This window comes from Peromyscus eremicus, chromosome 11 (genome assembly GCF_949786415.1).
Source record: "Peromyscus eremicus chromosome 11, PerEre_H2_v1, whole genome shotgun sequence".
NCBI classification, from domain to species: Eukaryota; Metazoa; Chordata; class Mammalia; order Rodentia; family Cricetidae; genus Peromyscus; species Peromyscus eremicus.
This window is the reverse complement of record NC_081427.1, coordinates 8321728-8339008: the sequence shown is the minus strand read 5'-3', so window position 1 is coordinate 8339008 and position 17281 is coordinate 8321728. Positions and strand designations below refer to the sequence as shown.

Below are 17281 nucleotides of genomic sequence, written 5' to 3'. Positions count from 1 at the left end.
CTGCAGGCAGGGGAGGATGGAAGAGTGGCCCAGCATGCCTTGCTTACAGTTGCACAGGATGGAAGCTGTCTGAGCTTGCAGCCTTCTCCCAAGGTACGTAGCCAGAATTCTGAGAACCACTGCGCCTTCCTATCCCTAAGACAGGGAGCGTTGACAGGTATTCCTCAAGAGGGAGAATGCTCCTGAAAAGAACAGGGCTTTAGTAAAGTCCCGTAGAGAACTAGTGTTACTGAGATCGATCTCAAGACAAGCCAGGCAGGGCGGGGCCTTATTACTCCAGGAGGAGGCGTGGCAGATGGACAGTGGCTGGCTGGATGGCTGGTTGAGTTGGCCACCATCAAAGTCAAAACATACACAAGTCAATCCCATGCCTCTTCTACCTTCACTGAGGCCAAATATGTGTGCCCCGGGGATGCTGGTGCTGAGGATGCCTAAGAGGACAACTATTGTTGTCACAGATGGCCAGCAGGCTGTCCCTCCCCACCCCCACCAGTCTCCAAAGAGCTCAGTGAAGTTCTCCTAACCATCTGAAAGAGATAGGTCTTTCAGGCACATGCGTGAAAACATACCTATGCAGACATGCATCCACACGCACTCTTTGTGAAGACTTTGGATGTTTTACATCTGCTGCTCATTCATCTCTCTGGTGTCAGTGAATTATCTGCCTGCCCCAGAGCAGCCAGCACTTGAAGATGAAGATGGTGGTATTCTACAGCACCAATATATTCCTGGGAATGTGGAAAAGATGGGCTTCAGTTTGATCTAGCCACAGAGGTCTGTGGGGGCGGATGGCTGAGCAGTTATAATTAATAATAACTCTCTGTGTGGTTATTTGGGGAGCGGCTCCACCTACAGATCCCCCCTCCCGGGGCTCATACTGACCACCCACCCCGTACTACACCTTACCACCATGAGCACATCAAGGTTCAGAACTCCATGCCGTGTTCTCATCCATGGGCCTTGGAGTTTCTACTGCGGCACATACCCAGCCCAAGATTTGTGTGTATTCCATAAAACACAAGAACTGGAATAGTCATGGAAGTGCCATCATGTGGTGGTGAGGAATGTGGTTGGGGAGAGAGAACAAATGTTTTCTTAACCATTGACTACGTGAGGTAGTGGTGGCCTGTTCATACAGTGGAGCACTATGCAGCAGTGAAGTGGATGAGCCCTGCCGCACGCGACGTGAATGGATGCCACCATCCTAAGTTTGGCCCAAGAAAAGCCAAGCACAGAAAGTCACGTAATGCGTGATTTCATTCACATAACGTTTAGGGACTCAATCAGAACTAATACTCGGTGTAATAGTTCTGATTACTAATTAGTTCTGATTACTAACACCAAGTATTAGTAATCCAATAGGGTCTACCTCAGAGGAGGTAGAAGTGACTGGGACAGGGATCGGGATGTTTAGGGAACCCTGAGAATGTGTGATTTGTTGAGCAGCGGTCATGCAGCTGAGCTCAGGATGATAACTGTCAATCTATGCACTGGTGGCTTTTCTGAAGTATGTGGCACTTCCAGTCAGCTTTTAAAAGCTTAGTCTTTCATGCCTGTCACTAGCTGTCATAGGAGGCTGAGAAGGACAGAGCATGTAAAGGGTGAAACCCATAATTCACTAAGCACTGGATTAGTAGCTGTTACTAATTAGTACTCAGTAAACATCTGGGCAGTTAAGCTGTACTTAGCCAAGCTCCTTCCTACTCTGAACTCCTTCAGTCTCCATGGCTAAAGGCCTGCCCTTCCAAGAGCCACCATGGCCCCCCATCATACTGTTCCCCCTGCATCCCTAGCCTCTGGGAGCATGGTGCCTCCATGCCACCCAGCAGTTCAGAAGGACCTCCTCCACGTCCCTGACCCCTGCAGAGAGGGTTCTCTGAACTGTGATGCGACCACCTAGTCATTCCTCCGTGTCTGAGCCGTAATTGTGACCCATGGCATTTCTACTCTCAACTTCCACTCCGTGTGTCCCACAGTCTTCCTGCAGTGCATTTAGCACAGAGAACAGCACTGGGGATGAAGACACCCCTGGGGGCTTCTCCATCTGCACGGAGCCCTCAGGAAACAGCATCCAGAGGCCCGAGGAAACCGGAGAGGCAAAGTGAAGCTGCTCCATGAGGAAACAGACCTGTGAAGCCTGGGTGCAGGGGAGAGGAGGGAGGGAAGGAGAGAGGAGGGGAGAGGAGGGGAGGGGAAAAGGAGGGAAAGGAAGGGAAGGAAAGGGAAGGGAAGAAGGAAAGGGAAGGGAAGAAGGGAAGGGAAGGGAAGGAAAGGGAAGGGAAGGGAAGGGAAGGGAAGGGAAGGGAAGGGAAGGGAAGGGAAGGGAAGGGAAGGGAAGGGAGAATAAACAAACAAATGAGGTAGCAAAGTCATCTGTCCTTCCTGCCTGAGGTGACAGTGCCCTGGCTCCATTCCCTTCTGTAACATCCCTTTCTTAAGGCCGATTGGGCTAGGATAGGCCCTAAACCTGCTGTTACTGGTGTCTTCACAAGAAGAGGACCATTTGGACACCATCACACAGATGCTTACATAGTGGAAAAGGTCCTGGCCCTGCTTAGCGTTACGTCAACTTGACACACGCCCGAGTCGTTTGGGAAGAGGGACTTTCACCTGAGAAAATACCCCCATAAGATCTGTCTGTAAGCGAGTCTGCGAGACATTCTCTTGGTTAATGATGGATGTGGGTGGGCCCAGCTCACTGTGGGCAGTGCCATCTCTGGGCAGGTGGTCCTGGGTAGTATCAAAAAGCAGACTGAGCAAGCCTTGAGAAGCAAGCCAGTAAGCTGGTAAATGGCACTCCTCCATGACCTCTGCATCAGCTCCTGCCTCCACGTTCCTGCCTTGCATTCCTGCCCTGACCTCCCTGCATGACGGACTACAAGCTTTCAAAGAAACTCTTTCCTCCCCAAGTTGCTTTTGGTCATGGTGTGTATCACAGCAGCAGACACCCTCACCAACACAGCCCTGCAAACACAGCCCAGGGCTAGAGTGATGCTTCCCAGCAAGAGTGTGCCGGGAGTTAGAGGAGTAAGGAGGGTCGGTCCTCCCTTCAGCCTTCAGAAAACACGTGATCTCTGAAGCGGGGAGATGGGTAGTATCCGGGATCTAACATCGTTTCTGGCACTGTGGTATGGTAACCCGGGAAACTGACAATTACCCATTATTCACTGAGATCTGAAATAGCTCAGAAATGAGGCTGAGGGCCTGGAGTCAGGTAACCAGGCGTTTCTGCTGTGGTAAGGAAGCACACAACTTACCCCCAAAGCAGAGTTTTACTGAGGCACAGTAGGGTTCCCTGTCCCCAGCATTCAAACTGCTGGTTTTTCTCTCAGGAGTGTGTACATGTCCTGAGTCCGCTGACTTCCGAACTTAACTCACGTGTATGTGGGAGGTTGCGTGAGCCATGGCTTGTAACTGTTTGATGGAGACACGAATCCACATTCCAAATAAATGCCTCACAATTATACGTTAATAAGCACCTTCATTCATAACCTGAGAGATGTTCACCTTTTGGTTTCACTTCCTTCTTGCAAAAGCAGCATTACTGAGATTCACAGACTAACTCTTGTTTCCACGAGACTCATTGCCAGGCTGTTACGTCCTAAATGCGCCTTCTTCCTTATGTCCTGTGTGGAGGGGGCATGCTAGAGTGTGGACAACAAGCAAGAGAAATTCGATGAAGCATAGTCAGTATCCCTAGCTAACTAACGTACACACATGCCCCTCCATTTACGGTGGGGTCACCATGCTCCTCTGCACCCACGGTAAGGTAAATACAGTGAAAATGCCCTTTAACCCACCAGCACCCTAGCTCAGCAGCACTGCTCACTTGTTTGCTTGCTCACTTCTGAGTCCTGGTTCACTGCTGCAGTTCCCAGCCCCGTGAAGGAGTGCCATTTCATGCTCAGCCCATTGAGAGATGGCAATTCCAAGCCCTTTCCGGGGAAGAATGCACATCCGTTCCATAAAGCTGCTATGCTAAAAACTCCAAGTTGAACTAGCGTCAGGTTGTCACGATTCCACAAATGTAGGACCCAGCATCTGACCATCTTCATGATCTTCTCAGAGAAGACAAGAGAACAGGGGTGATGGTGGGGTTTGTGAGTGTCTCACAAAGGCTTGGTCCCATTGCGGAGATGTTGGGATGAGGCAGAGTCCAGGGGAGCTGTGGGAGCATCTCCCTTCGAGGGAGTGAAGTTGTCCTCATCTCTTTTGTTATAAAGAGCCGACATGCTGCTCAGCAGCTGGATGGCTTCCGGTCTGTGGCGTGGTCTCTTTCCCTCAAGTGATCCCCCATCATCTTACCATCCACTATTCAGTTCCTAACAGAGCCACACTAACACCCATGTATATGCTGTGAACCAAATCAAAACATGTGTGCGCGTGCATGTGTGTGTGTGTGTGTGTGCGCGCGCGCGTCCGTGTGTGTGTGTGTGTGTGTGTGTGTGTGTGTGTGTGTGTGTGTGTTTCTGGGGAGCCAACCCAGGCGCCACACCCCTACACTCTACCACCAAGCTGTACCATCTACCCAAACCTCCCTTCTTTTAATTTATTGGTTTTTGTTTTGTTGTTGCTTTTGGAGTTGTTAGGTATCTCAAGCTGACTACAAACTTCTCTGTAACAGAGAATAAATAACCTTGAACTCGAGCTTTGGAACCTCCTGCTTCTTCCTCCTGAGTCATGGGAATACAAGTGTGACCACCATCCCCAGCTGTGCCTCTTGCACACCAGACAAGCACTCTGCCAACAGCTACATCTCCAGCCCCAAACTTCTTTTATTGGTAAATGCTCAGCATCAGGTATTTTGTTATAGCACTGGGGAAAAAATTAACATGAGGAGGGTGTTGAACACAGCATCAAAAATTTTTGACACTGTTTCTTGTCATATACGGATTCATGCAAAAGGATGGATTATCTTAGTGTATGGTGTGTAATTATGCCAGAAATTCTTGATTTAAGTAATACTTGAGTCAAAATATTTTAAGAAGAATTTTGTGTGTTTATAGTTTGTATTTCCTGAAGACGTGCGTTCTCGGAAGCATGTGAGGTCAGACAGAACTTGGAATATGAGATCAGTCACCTGCAAAGTGTAGAAGGTAGTACTTGATTCAGCTTTTCCCGGCACCAAGTTTCCAACAACCGAAGCCGCCATTTGTCTTGGCAGAGGAACTCTGAAAATCTGCGTTCTGACAACTGTCAAAGTCCTTTGGAGAGGGATCAGATGGAAAACTGAAACAGGTGTTTAGCCAGTCCAGATTTTCAATCAAATAATTATTTGATCAGTTACCTTGCCACAGGAAGCTTTGGGTCTTGCAAAAGATTGAATCACCTCCTCTTCCTTTTCTGTTATTTAGGATGAAAAAAACAATAAAGGAAACTGAGCATTGAATTTGTTTAGGCACCAAAGCCCAGAAGTTTTTTGGAAAAGAGAGACTTGGGATATGGCTTAGTGGAGAAGGGCTTGCTGGGCATGGCAAGGGCATAAGTCTGAACCCCAGGACCACCACTACCATGTCACACACACACACACACACACACACACACACACACACACACACACACACACACAGTGACAGAGACAGAGATAGAGAAACAGAGATACAGAGACAACAACAGAGATAGAGACAGAGAAACTGTGAATCCTCATCAAGAAGGGAAAAGAGACTACAGAGCAGTTGACAGAATAATCCTAGCCTTTATTTAGGGGAAACCTTGCTGAGGGGGTCCCTAAAATTCAGAGCCCACTGTGTGCTCACAAGCTGAGGTGCTTATAGGCAGAAGCAGAAAGGGGATTGAAGTTTTCCTTTCACCCCAAGTTTTATCATTGCTAGAGGTAACCAACAAACAGTCAGTTAGACATTAGATGGTCCACAAGCATCTTTCCCAGTTGGCCATTGCTGGGGCCCATGGAGCAGGAGGGCAAGAGACTAGACATATGAGTCATTTCAGTTCTGGGGCCCAAATTACTATAGTTATGGGAACTGTTACAGTTAACTACATGGAGGAGCTCCACAAAGTGCTGTGGCCCCAGATAATGGATTGTGGGGGAAAGTGTGGTTTTCTTGGGTCTCGGAGATTATCACAAAAGCTCATGTTTTTGAAGTGACGCGAACATTATTCAAATAAACTTGACCAAATAGGACGTTTCAGAAAGAGAAGAGGAGGAGGGAAGGGGGAACAGGGACGGGAGGGAGGAAGAAGGAAAGGACACCACACACACACACACACACACACACACACACACACACACACTAATGGAGTCTTGGTTGACTGTGCATCAGAAGTGCTGGGCTTTGCAGAGACAGTGAGGAAAACCAAAAGGAAGTGCTCACCTGTGGTCCACGTTGCATCCGGCTTGGTGCTCTCATTCAAAACCTGGATTGTGTTAATTGTATGAGCAGCTGCCAGCCCCCCCATGACTGGCCTTGCTGAGCAGGAATCTGAAAGCCAGACAGCGCTGGTCCACAGACAGTTGTTAAAGGGCCAAGGACGTGGTTACCTGCTGCGTGAGGCAGGCGCCCTATTCAGGGAATCCTGGGGACAAGGCAGACAGCTGGCAACTCCTGAACATGATTTTTAATAAACCGTATTATATCAGACAACTACACCCCTTATTAACATATGCAGATCCCACACTGAGCCATGAATATTTGAGAATTGTTACTAAAAGTATCTTTTATGTATGTTTTCAGCTTCAAAACTTAAAAGACAATGTTCTTTAAATAAATTTTGTTGGGGGGAGGGGGAACCCTTTCATTGAACGCATATCCAGGCTGTTATGGGGGCACATTTCCAGCTGTCATCTTACTTTGAAGTTCATCGACAGACTCTCCTCACTTTCCCTACTACCCCATCTGTGCTAGGAAATATCTCCAAGGAGAATTTCCGAAGTTTGGCCTTCTGCGAAAGAAAACTTCCTGAAGGCCACTGGGAAGTCCCCTTTTGTGGCCTGCTGAGAATGTCTGTTGACCTTTGCCCTCCTCAGCCTAACTAGATTTTCATTTGAGTTCACACCCTCCTCCCTGGGGAGCCCAGGCAGGGCCGGGACTCCAGATGATCCTTGCCGATAAACACAGTGTGCAACCCAGAGGCTGTTTGACCATCCTTTCTACCCAGCCCTCGCAAACAAGCCCACCCTTTCCCACTGTGTGAGACGGTGACCGGGAAGAGGCTGTGACTCTCTCAGACCTCAGAGGAGAAGGGCTTGGGATGAGATTGTCGGTACAAAAGGGGTAAAGAATCCACATGCAACAAAAATAAAACATTGAAAAAAATGAAGAGTTTTGCTGAATCTGAATTTGGAGCCAAGAGGTGGGTGTGTCCCTGGAATAAATTTTAGCTAAATGCTAAAATCCCTTGACTAGCAAGGATGGCATCTTCTGGCCTCTCGTTCTTTTCAAATGGTAATGGACACTGAACTTGGAGTCTTGTGAACTGGTCAAGCACTTACACTGAGTACATCAGTAGTATCATTTTATTCTGCAACGCCTCTAAGTTGTGCAGTCTTGACCAAGCTATGTAGCCTAGACAGACCTTACACCCCCATCCTCCTGCCTCAGCCTCCCAGATAGCTAGAGTTACATGTGTGTGCCATCAGGCCTGGCTCCACTTCAGAAACTGGCGTATTTGGTTCTGTTCTTGCAACACAGTTGATTAAGCTCCCTTCAATTACGTCACAGGAAACAGGCCATATGTGTACTGTGATAGCTTTATGGGATTTGGTAGGAAATGTTCTAGAATACACTGGGTAATTCTTGAGATATTTTTTAAGTTAAAAAAGAAAAAGGAAGAAGAACCAGCTTGGGCTGAAGGTGGTGTTAATCCCACCGACCAAGAATAAGACCACTACCAGAGTTTAAAGCCAAATTTGAAGAAAGCTTTAATTAAATACTGGGCTCTGGCCAGGTCCATACTCGGGTTCCTAGGAAAATGGCCCTGAGTTGTGGTTTGCAGCAGCTTAAGCAGGAAAACCCATAATTCACTGCATTTCCCATCAGGTCCAATCAGGGACAAGCATTCATTCTGATGTACCTCCAGCCTACATCTAGTCAGGGGCAAGCGTATATCCTGATGTATTTCCTACCTGTGAAACTACAACCACGTTTGATCAAGCATATCCGGTGGAGATAGGTCAGACAAACTTGTTTAGGGGAGTGAAAACTTGTGGCTTGTTATCTCCCGTGAACAACAGCCTCCAGCATTTCAGGAACTTGAGTAAGAGACTTGCAAATCAGAGACAGTTTTGTTTCATGGATCTCTTAGGCATAGTAATTAAAACTTAAAATGTAACTTCAGCTCTGACAGTGGTCTGAGTGAAATGAGCCAGCTTACAATCTCTGTGAACCATAATTGAGTCATGACTGGTACATCTGACTGTGGAGGGCTGTCGGGTCGACTATCCCTTCGAAGTGAGAACCCTTTCCAGCCTCCAGTCCATTTCACCTGCATAGACTGCTCCACACCCAAGGGATGTGGATCCACTCCACACCAAGTGAGGGTTCAACTCCCTGTGGATGAAAAGATTGAAAATTAAACTGTTTCTTTCAAGACTTAGAGATGTGTGTTTCAATCCAAATAACCACAGAGGAGGTTAAGTAGCTGGTGAGAACTTGAGGGAAAGGGGGTCTTCCAAGGAAGGAGAAATAGAATCTGGCGTTATAAAGAGATGAGGGGGAGACTAGACTAGAGGATTAGATAGGAAGAGGGTGGAAGAGAAGGACATATAAGGAAGGGAAAACAGCACTAACGGCCATTTGAAAACCCATGTAGAAACCTGCTACTCCAGACGCTTCCTAAAATGTATGCTATACGAAAGGAATTTAAATGAAGTCCACATATAATGAGGCAGACAAGGCCCCAACTAGACAACTAGGGTTTTGTTTTGATTTTTGTGTTTTGGTTTTTGTTTGGGGCTTGAGGAGAGGTAGAGAACATGAAGTTGGGTGGGTCGGGAGGTGGGGAGGATCTGAGGAGTTGAGGAGGGGAAAGAAAATGATCAAAATACATTGTTCAGGAAAAAAATGGTGTCTGCATTGAGCACACAGAGACACTTGCCGTGGTCTTTGCTCCCTAAGCAATGCAGTGCAGTCGCTGTGAACACTGACCTGTTTTATAAATCACCTAGAGGTGATCTGAGTTCCATAAGAGGATATGAAGAGGTTACATGCATACGCTGCACTTTTTTGGTTTTTTTTTGTTTTTTTTTTGTTTTTTTTTTTTTTTTTTTTTTTTTTGGAGACAGCATCTCACTCATTAGCCCAGGCTCGCCGACAACTCAGAGTGATCCTTCTGTCTCAGCTTCCTTGTGCTTAGTTTTGCTTTGAGACAGGATCTTACTAAGGTATCTAGGCAGGCCTTAAACTTCTAATCCTCCTGCATCAGTCTCCCAAGGCTGTAACTGGGATTAGAGGCCTGTGCCACAGGCCCAGCTTGTGTCATTTACATCACAATTTTAAATATTACTAAAGGAAACCATATGATGTGATGATATGCTGTATACCCCAATAAAGCTTACCTGGAGATCAGAGGACAGAGCCAGCCACTAAATTAGACATAGAGGTCAGGCCGTGGTGGCGCAGACCTTTAATCCTATCACTCAGGAGGCAGAGATCCATCTGGATCTCAGTGAGTTCAAGGCCACACTGGGCTACATGAGAGAAACAGAACCAGGCAGTGGAGACACACATCTTTAATCCCAGGAAGTAAGATGGCAGGACACAGAAAGGGATATAAAACATGAGGAAACAGGAACTCACTCTCTTGGGGCTGAGGATTTCGTAGAGGTAAATCCTGTTCTGCTTCTCTGATCTTTCAGCTTTCACCCCAATATCTGGCTGGTTTTCTATTAATAAGACCTTTTAAGATTCATGTTACAATATGGTGTATTGTGTGTGGAAGGGCTGGGGGAAGGGTGGCGGTGTTAAGAACTCTGAGATCGTCCTGCTGGGGGATCTAGAAGTAGAGAAACCTAAGTCACTTGGATGCCTTAGGTGCCCAACCAAAAATAACCAGACGCTCGTAGAATATTAATACTTGACAAAGGAAGCAAAGAGGAATTTGATTTGCGGGGAAAGGGAAGTCCTTTAACTGTTATAGAATGTGTCTATTTTGAAAGGAATGAGTAATAGAACTGATTTCCACTCATCTGTACCTTCCCATCATGCTGTTTCTGATGATGATGATGATAATGATGATGATGCACAGGTCTCCCTCTCCACAGCCCCAGGGAGCATCACCCGTGCTGCAGACCTTACCTCACTAGTCCTGATCCTGTGCCCAGGCACTGCGCCCATCTTAGCCCAAATTTCAAAAATGATCGAAACGCAAATAAACATGACACCGAGTCCCCTGCTGTTTATATTTAAATGTTGGATGTGAACATGCACAGCAAGGATGAACTCGTCCAGGTTCTGGATTGCAGGCAACAAAACTCACTGTAGTCAAGTGAAGCAGAAAATGGATTATTACGATGAGATTGAATAGCTTGCAGAAAGTCCCGGGAATCCTGGTTCATAGACTGACCATCCCAACACTTACTGCTGGAGGGTTTTCTTTTTAAGATTATTTTTTAAGAGCATGCGTGCGTGCGTGCGTGCGTGTGTGTGTGTGTGTGTGTGTGTGTGTGTGTAGGTGTGTGCACATGAGTGATGGAGCCTGCAGAAGCCAGAGGCTTCGGATCCCACTAGTGGAACCCTGGTGAACCCAGGGCTCTTCTTCCAGCCCCTGCTCTGCCCTTGGATGATGTCTCAGTTTCCATTTCTGTTTCTACCTCATGAACCCTCAAAACCAAGACGCTGGCAGCAAAGCCCTTCCCTGGCTGGCCGGAGCTCCCTCTGCCAGCGCTTCACAGCTCACCACATGAGGTCTCTAGCTTGGGAGCCCACCCACCCACCCCCAGCCGGCTGAGGCTAGGGGCGGGGCCTGGCAATGGTGGCGGTTCTGGGACGGTTCTGTGAGATGAAGCTGTGGGCATTGCAGGAGGCAGAGGAACGGGTGATGCCCGGTCAGGGAGATTGCAGGATCACCTCGGGATGTGAAGATGGTGGGCTCCTCAGCACAGTGGAGTCCACTGAAGTCTTGACTAGAATCTCCCCAACCCCAGCCACATCCCAATGAGATCCTTTCTGAGCAAGGGATGAACAACATTCATCCTGTTTAAATTCTATATATGTATGTTTTATACAACCACCCCAAGCTTATTGTCAAATGTGTCCTGTTCTGAGTTGGATTCTACTGGGCTATTTTTAAACGAATGTTTGTTAGTGTAGGGGGTAGGGAGCCCAGAGTGATCCTACAGCGATGCTTGCAGCGACTCATTGGAAGGAAACTGACATAAAATAATAAGGAAGAGCTTTAATTAAACCTCGGAGCAACAGAGCCTTGGCTGGGGTTGCTCCCACATCTGCCTAAGACTCAGCCATCACTCATCCCTCTGCCTGCTGCAGCCCGTGCGTGGGAGGCGTGGGAGCGTCTATTTGTTCCTTTTCCATCTTGCACAGCATGTTCTTCTAGCAAGAAGTTCATTCCCATCTTAGCACCAGGGTGTCCTAGATGATGTGTGTAACTCAGAGTCACCCTAGGGGTATGGGGCACCTGCAGATGCCACCACCAAGGTCAGAGGCCCCCAAAAAGCCTTAGAAAGGAGCTTGATTCCTCACAGAGGTGCCAGGGGCTATTCAGAGATTATCCAAAGGTGTTGGTCCCTGTTGTAGTCACACACACACACACACACACACACACACACACACACACACACACACGCATGTGTTTCCACACCCTTGTTCTCCACTTCTCAAACACGCACACTCAGCCACACTTGTACACCCACGTTCTTTTACACACACACTCATGCACACACTGTACACATTCATATTCAGACACTGTCCTTCATAGAAGACCCCAGGAGGAAGGGATGTGTGTATGAGAGAGACAGAGAACAGAGAGAGAGAGAGAGAGAGAGAGTGTGTGTTAGAGTATGATTGTGCACATGAGTGTTCCTGGAATTGTGGTCATATATATATATATATATATATGAGCGAGAAAGGATGTGAGAATGTGGGTGGCTGTGACTGCGTGTAGGACTCTTAGTTAACGCAGGGAAGGCTCCGGTGGCCCCATACGGAGCAGGTGCTGGATTACATAAGAACTTATGTAAAAAAGAGAAGGAAAGAAGCCCTGGCAGAGATGGCTAGGCCCTGTTTTCTGTTCCTCCCGCACACGAACCAGGCAGTGATTGACAAGAGACCACATCCCTTCAGAGTATCTCGACACCAGGCCTCACAGAGTGCCTAGGCAAAGGCAATGAATGCTGCCAGGGCTCAGGAGGACGTGGGGAGTGACACACGGATTTTGCTGAATAATGTCTTATCTAAAATCAGAAGCAGACCTCCTCTTTTTAGTTAAGAATGCCAGTCACCAGAAGGTTCTGTGAAGCACATTTCAAGAAGCTCAAGTGAGTGGAAATTAAGATGTCACCTGGAGGAGAGACAGCTCAGAGGCTAAGAGCTCATATTGCTCTTGCAGAGGACCCAAGTTCAGTTCCCAGCACCCACATCAGGCAGCTCACAACACCATTAATTCCAGCTCAAGGGGATATGACCCCCTCTCCTAGCCTCTGAGGGCAGCTGCACTCATGTGCACATATCCTCATACAGACCACAGGCACACACATACTTCAAAGGGGTGTCACTTGTTCACGGAAATTCCTCCAGCTGGCAAGGGGATGGTCTTAAAAGCTCATGGTCAAATGCTAGGGTGGGGTCAGCCTCAGTTAGAGCTGGCAAACAAAGTGATAATGAAGTCAGGCTGGGGCACATTAATGTATTTAAACTTAAGAAATAAAAAGTCTGGAGGGCCGGGCGGTGGTGGCGCACGCCTTTAATCCCAGCACTCGGGAGGCAGAGCCAGGCGGATCTCTGTGAGTTCGAGGCCAGCCTGGGCTACCAAGTGAGTTCCAGGAAAGGCGCAAAGCTACACAGAGAAACCCTGTCTCGAAAAACAAAAAAAAAAAAAAACAAAAAAAAAAAAAAAAAAAACAAAAAAAAAAGTCTGGAGGATGGGAATGATTACAGAAAAAGCTGCATCCTTGAGATCTAGAGCCAGAGCTTGTGACAGGGTCAGAGGTCGTGGGGGGTGCTGGGAGCAGGATCCTCCAAAGGGGCAGCTTGAAGCATAAGACTCGTTTTAAAACCTTCATTAGCCTCGCGACATGATTGTATTAGTTGAAAGTCAATTATTGGCTCCCTGCGAAGTAGTAAGCAGAAGTGATACCTGACTTTGGAGACTTCCCTCCCCAGCCCCTGCTGTTTCTCAAGAAAACGTATCTTTCCTGCTTGATCGTGAGGAGAGATGCTTGGAGGGAGGGCATGTTTTCTCATCTCTGATAGAAAACATGCTTTGGATCATTCACCTCCCCAAGGTCAGAGGTCAGAGGCATCGGAGCTACACTTTGAGTGGCAGTCACTTTCCATGTAGAGCTACAATTCACCTGGAATGTGGCTGTTCTAAGTAGAAAGCTGCTGGATGCTAAACATGCAGAGAGAATTTTTAAGGCTTAGTAACAAAAATACCTATCGTTAGCTAATAAGTTTATGTTGGTTATGCATCGAAATGATAATCTCAGTATTTTGGATTAAATAAATTATTATAACCTAAGAAAATCAATGACTAGTATACCATACTGTCACGTTGTTGTTGATTGTTAACTTGATGGTAGTTAGAATCACCTGGGAGATGGGCCTCTCCAGATATGTCTGTGGGGGGTTATCTTGATTGTATTAGCTGAGGTAGGAAGAATTGCCCACTGTGAGTGGCACCATTCCCTAGACAGGGATTCTAGGCTCTGTAAAAATGGAGAAACTGAGTGGAGCACTAACACTGAGTGCATTTGTTGCTCTGTCTTGACTGCAGATGTAACAAGACCAGCTTCCTAAGGCTCTTGGCACTCTAACTCCCTGCCATGATGCTCTGAAATACAGAACCACGAGCCAAAGTAAACTCTTCTCCCTGAAATTATCTTCATCAGGGTATTTTATCACAGCCACAAGAAAATAAATAGACACATACACAATACATAAATTATGCTATCCTATATAAATTGAAACATATAACCATTATACACTAACATTATATATGATAGGTATATAGACATTATACTATTTTATTAATGTCTTATATTTATTTCTTTGTTTCATTTCTATGTTGCAGAGAATTGAACCCAGAGCCTCACACATACCGAGGAAATGCTCTATCACTGAACTACATCTTACCCATATTTTATTGTCACAGTATAGTATTGTGTGATACTACAAAGTATGTAAAGCACAAAAGTACTTCAGTATAAGAGACCAGGAGAGTAGGCTGCCATAGGACAGCCTTTCCACAGAGTCAAGCATCTCACCCTGGTCATGCCCGCCACTCCCCATTAAGACTGGGTTTGCTAATGGGCAGCCTGATACTACCTTTATCCCTAAGATAAAACAGCATTAGATAAGCACATCCCCACAGCATCTGCCTGTGCTGGAGTGTCCCTGGTGCTACAACTTCCGGCTCCAACCCTGTAACCAGGATCCTCCTGGGTGTATGTCAGAGAGGAACAGGAGCAGCCTCAGGTCTCAGGAGGGCCATCAGAGGCTGTTGGTCCTACCACACCGAGGTCCCCAGCCCAGGGGCTCCCTGCCGAGTCAAGTGGTAACATATGATCAGCGTTGTGTCTCTTCTGAGTGCTGACTTCTTTTCCTGCCATCCTGGGTGTGTTTCATAACGGTTCTCAGTAGCCACACAGCAGATATTATGTCCCCAAACAAACTTCCTGGGATTTATTACTGAGCTCACAGGGGTCTCTTTAAAGCTAGTAGCCTTCCAGAGAGGAATGTTTACCATCCATTCCAAGTAGCCTATGATGGACAGGAAAAAAGAAAACACAGTTTGGGGGTTAATTTAAAAAATACAAAATGGAAAAAAAAAAAGAAAAAAGAAAAAAAAAACAAAACTATGTTACGTGCTTTTCTTCAGAAGACCTGGAACTGGCTCTGTTAAGGCCAGGGCCCAAGCTGCTAGCCCTGGAGCTGAAACAAAAAGACTTCCCCAGAAAGTCTGATGTTCGTGTCCCTCCAAAGTCCATGTGATGCTCTGATGGACAGAGAGAAGTTCCCTGCCAAGTCAGCTTTACACGTCTCTTCTCTGACACTGAGAGGACATCTATGATGTCCCAGCCCCACCCTCTCTCTCTGGGGGCATTGAAAGTCATAGCTTGGTAAAACGCCCTTGGTGAGAACTCAGGGTGATTTTCTTGGGGTCCCACTAGAGAGCCCTGCTGACTGTGTCTCTTCCGGGTGGGGACATCACACTAGGGCCAGCCCCCTTCCGCCTGTCACTTCCTTGCCACCTCCATTCAAGCCCTTTCCAATTTCCTCCCATGGTTCTGGGTCCCCAGATTCCCAGAAGGACAGGTAAGGTGCTGGTTGGCCTTGGATTGAGAGGCCTGAGTGTGTGTCACCTCTGACCAGAGCTTCTGTGGCAGGGCCCTCAGTGAAGGCATGAAGGGTTCAGGGAAGATGCTGGGAGGATCTTTAAAGAGGAAAAGGTGAGGAGAGAGACAAATCCCACTGACTTCATCCTTTCTGTGTGTGGGATGCATTTCTAAAATGGCTTGCAGATCCCAAAGCCTCCTTGCTTTTTATAGCACATCAGTCCTGGTCCCAAATTAGCAACCCCTAATCTCCCTCCGCTCTAGTTCTGAGGGGACACTAAGCAGCCAGAGAGGAGGCCTCTCCTCGGCACATTGAGATCATCTGGCCAGGGTGGGAGGCTGCTCGTGTGGGAACCGCACAAGGGGTGAGCTGCAGGGGAGGCTGGTGTCCAGTGAGAAGGGTGGAGGCTGGCAAGCAGGTGGGACTGGGGATTGACTGCCATGGGGACTGTGCTCCGCACCCAGGCACTGGAACTAACCATGTTGTGGCTCTGTGGCCCTATCCTCCGCTGCCCCAGGAAGAGGCTGCTGAGTTGGCTTGGACCCTTCAGCCATGGTTTCTGTTCTGGGTCCCTGTGGGGTGAGTTGGAAGAGTCTGTTTTAAAACAAACAGCTAGCAAAACGCAGCCAGAACAGAATCATTCTCCAAGTGCGAGGCAGGGGGTTGCTTCTTTTAGCATGGCATCCCCACACGCCTATTTGAGCTGGGGGCACCAAGCAGAGGTTCCTGGCCCTGACTAGTGTATTCCTGTCCTGCAGATGCCAGAACACAATATCACAAGCTGGGTAGTGGACACCAGAATTCCAAATGTCAGTGACACTGGACCCTGTAGAATTGTAGTGGGAAGACCCCATCCCTAGCCTCCTTCCCCAAGGCCGGCCTCGGTGGCACACCTCTGTGTTCCCTGTGGACACACCAACTGGGTCATTGCCATTCCTGCCTCTGCCATCACGGGCCCTTTCTTTCTATTTATTGGTGGCTTCCCCTGGATGTCTTCAAGACATGTCTTAAGGTCATTAGTCATATTGTGTTAGAGGCCACCCTCGTCCAGTACAATCTCATTTTAAACCAAAGACCCTATTCCAAATAAGGACTTGCTCAGTTATAAGTAGCCAGAAAGTCAGGGAAAGTTACTCAATGTCATAGAAACAGTGACAGTCGCATCCCGGGCCCAGACAAAAGATCTACCAGATTTCCTCCCCCTGTGTCTGGGCAGCATAAGCCCAGGCAGCACCTCCCTAATGGCAGCAAGAAGAGAAGGTGAGTGAAACTGAGCCACATAAATGTGAAGAGCAACAAGGCCCTTCACAGCGTCCTCTAGGGATGCTACCTGCCTCCCCCCATGGGATCTCCTGTCCCTGCCTAACCAGGAGACAGCTTCCCTTCTGGAGTGCGTGTCTTTATTCATCGTTTCCATTTATGTATTTCATGTAGTTCCAATTGTTCTTGGTTCATGATGCTCCTGCCTCAGCCTCATGAGTGCTGGGATTATAAGTCTGTACCACCAGGTGCTTGGAGCCAGGAGTAGCCACCAGGATGGATGTGTCTCTCATGATCCAGCACACAAGACCACCATCTTCACAGACACCACGGATTCCAGCATCCTGTTCGAGCTGAAGCACACCATCAAGGCCATCCTCAAGTGGCCACTGATGAGCAGTGGCTGTCCAAGGATGACCAGCTCCTGGATGACAGAAAAACCCTGGGGAGCGTGACTTCACCAGCCAGCCGGCACAGCAGCAGCCCCCAGCCACAGTACACCTGGGTTCTGAGCAGATGATGCTCAAGCCCTGCACACTGAGACCTTCTCC

At 47.7% G+C, this 17281-nt stretch overlaps 1 long non-coding RNA gene across 1 annotated transcript; it reads left to right on the top strand.

The window, feature by feature from the left end:
• LOC131921808 (uncharacterized) lies at nucleotides 1-5377 on the top strand. Its single transcript, XR_009382103.1, has 5 exons — nucleotides 1-93; nucleotides 1977-2130; nucleotides 2392-2541; nucleotides 4625-4781; nucleotides 5007-5377. It is a non-coding gene; the product is annotated as an uncharacterized LOC131921808 (long non-coding RNA).
• The last annotated feature ends 11904 nt before the right edge of the window (nucleotides 5378-17281 follow it).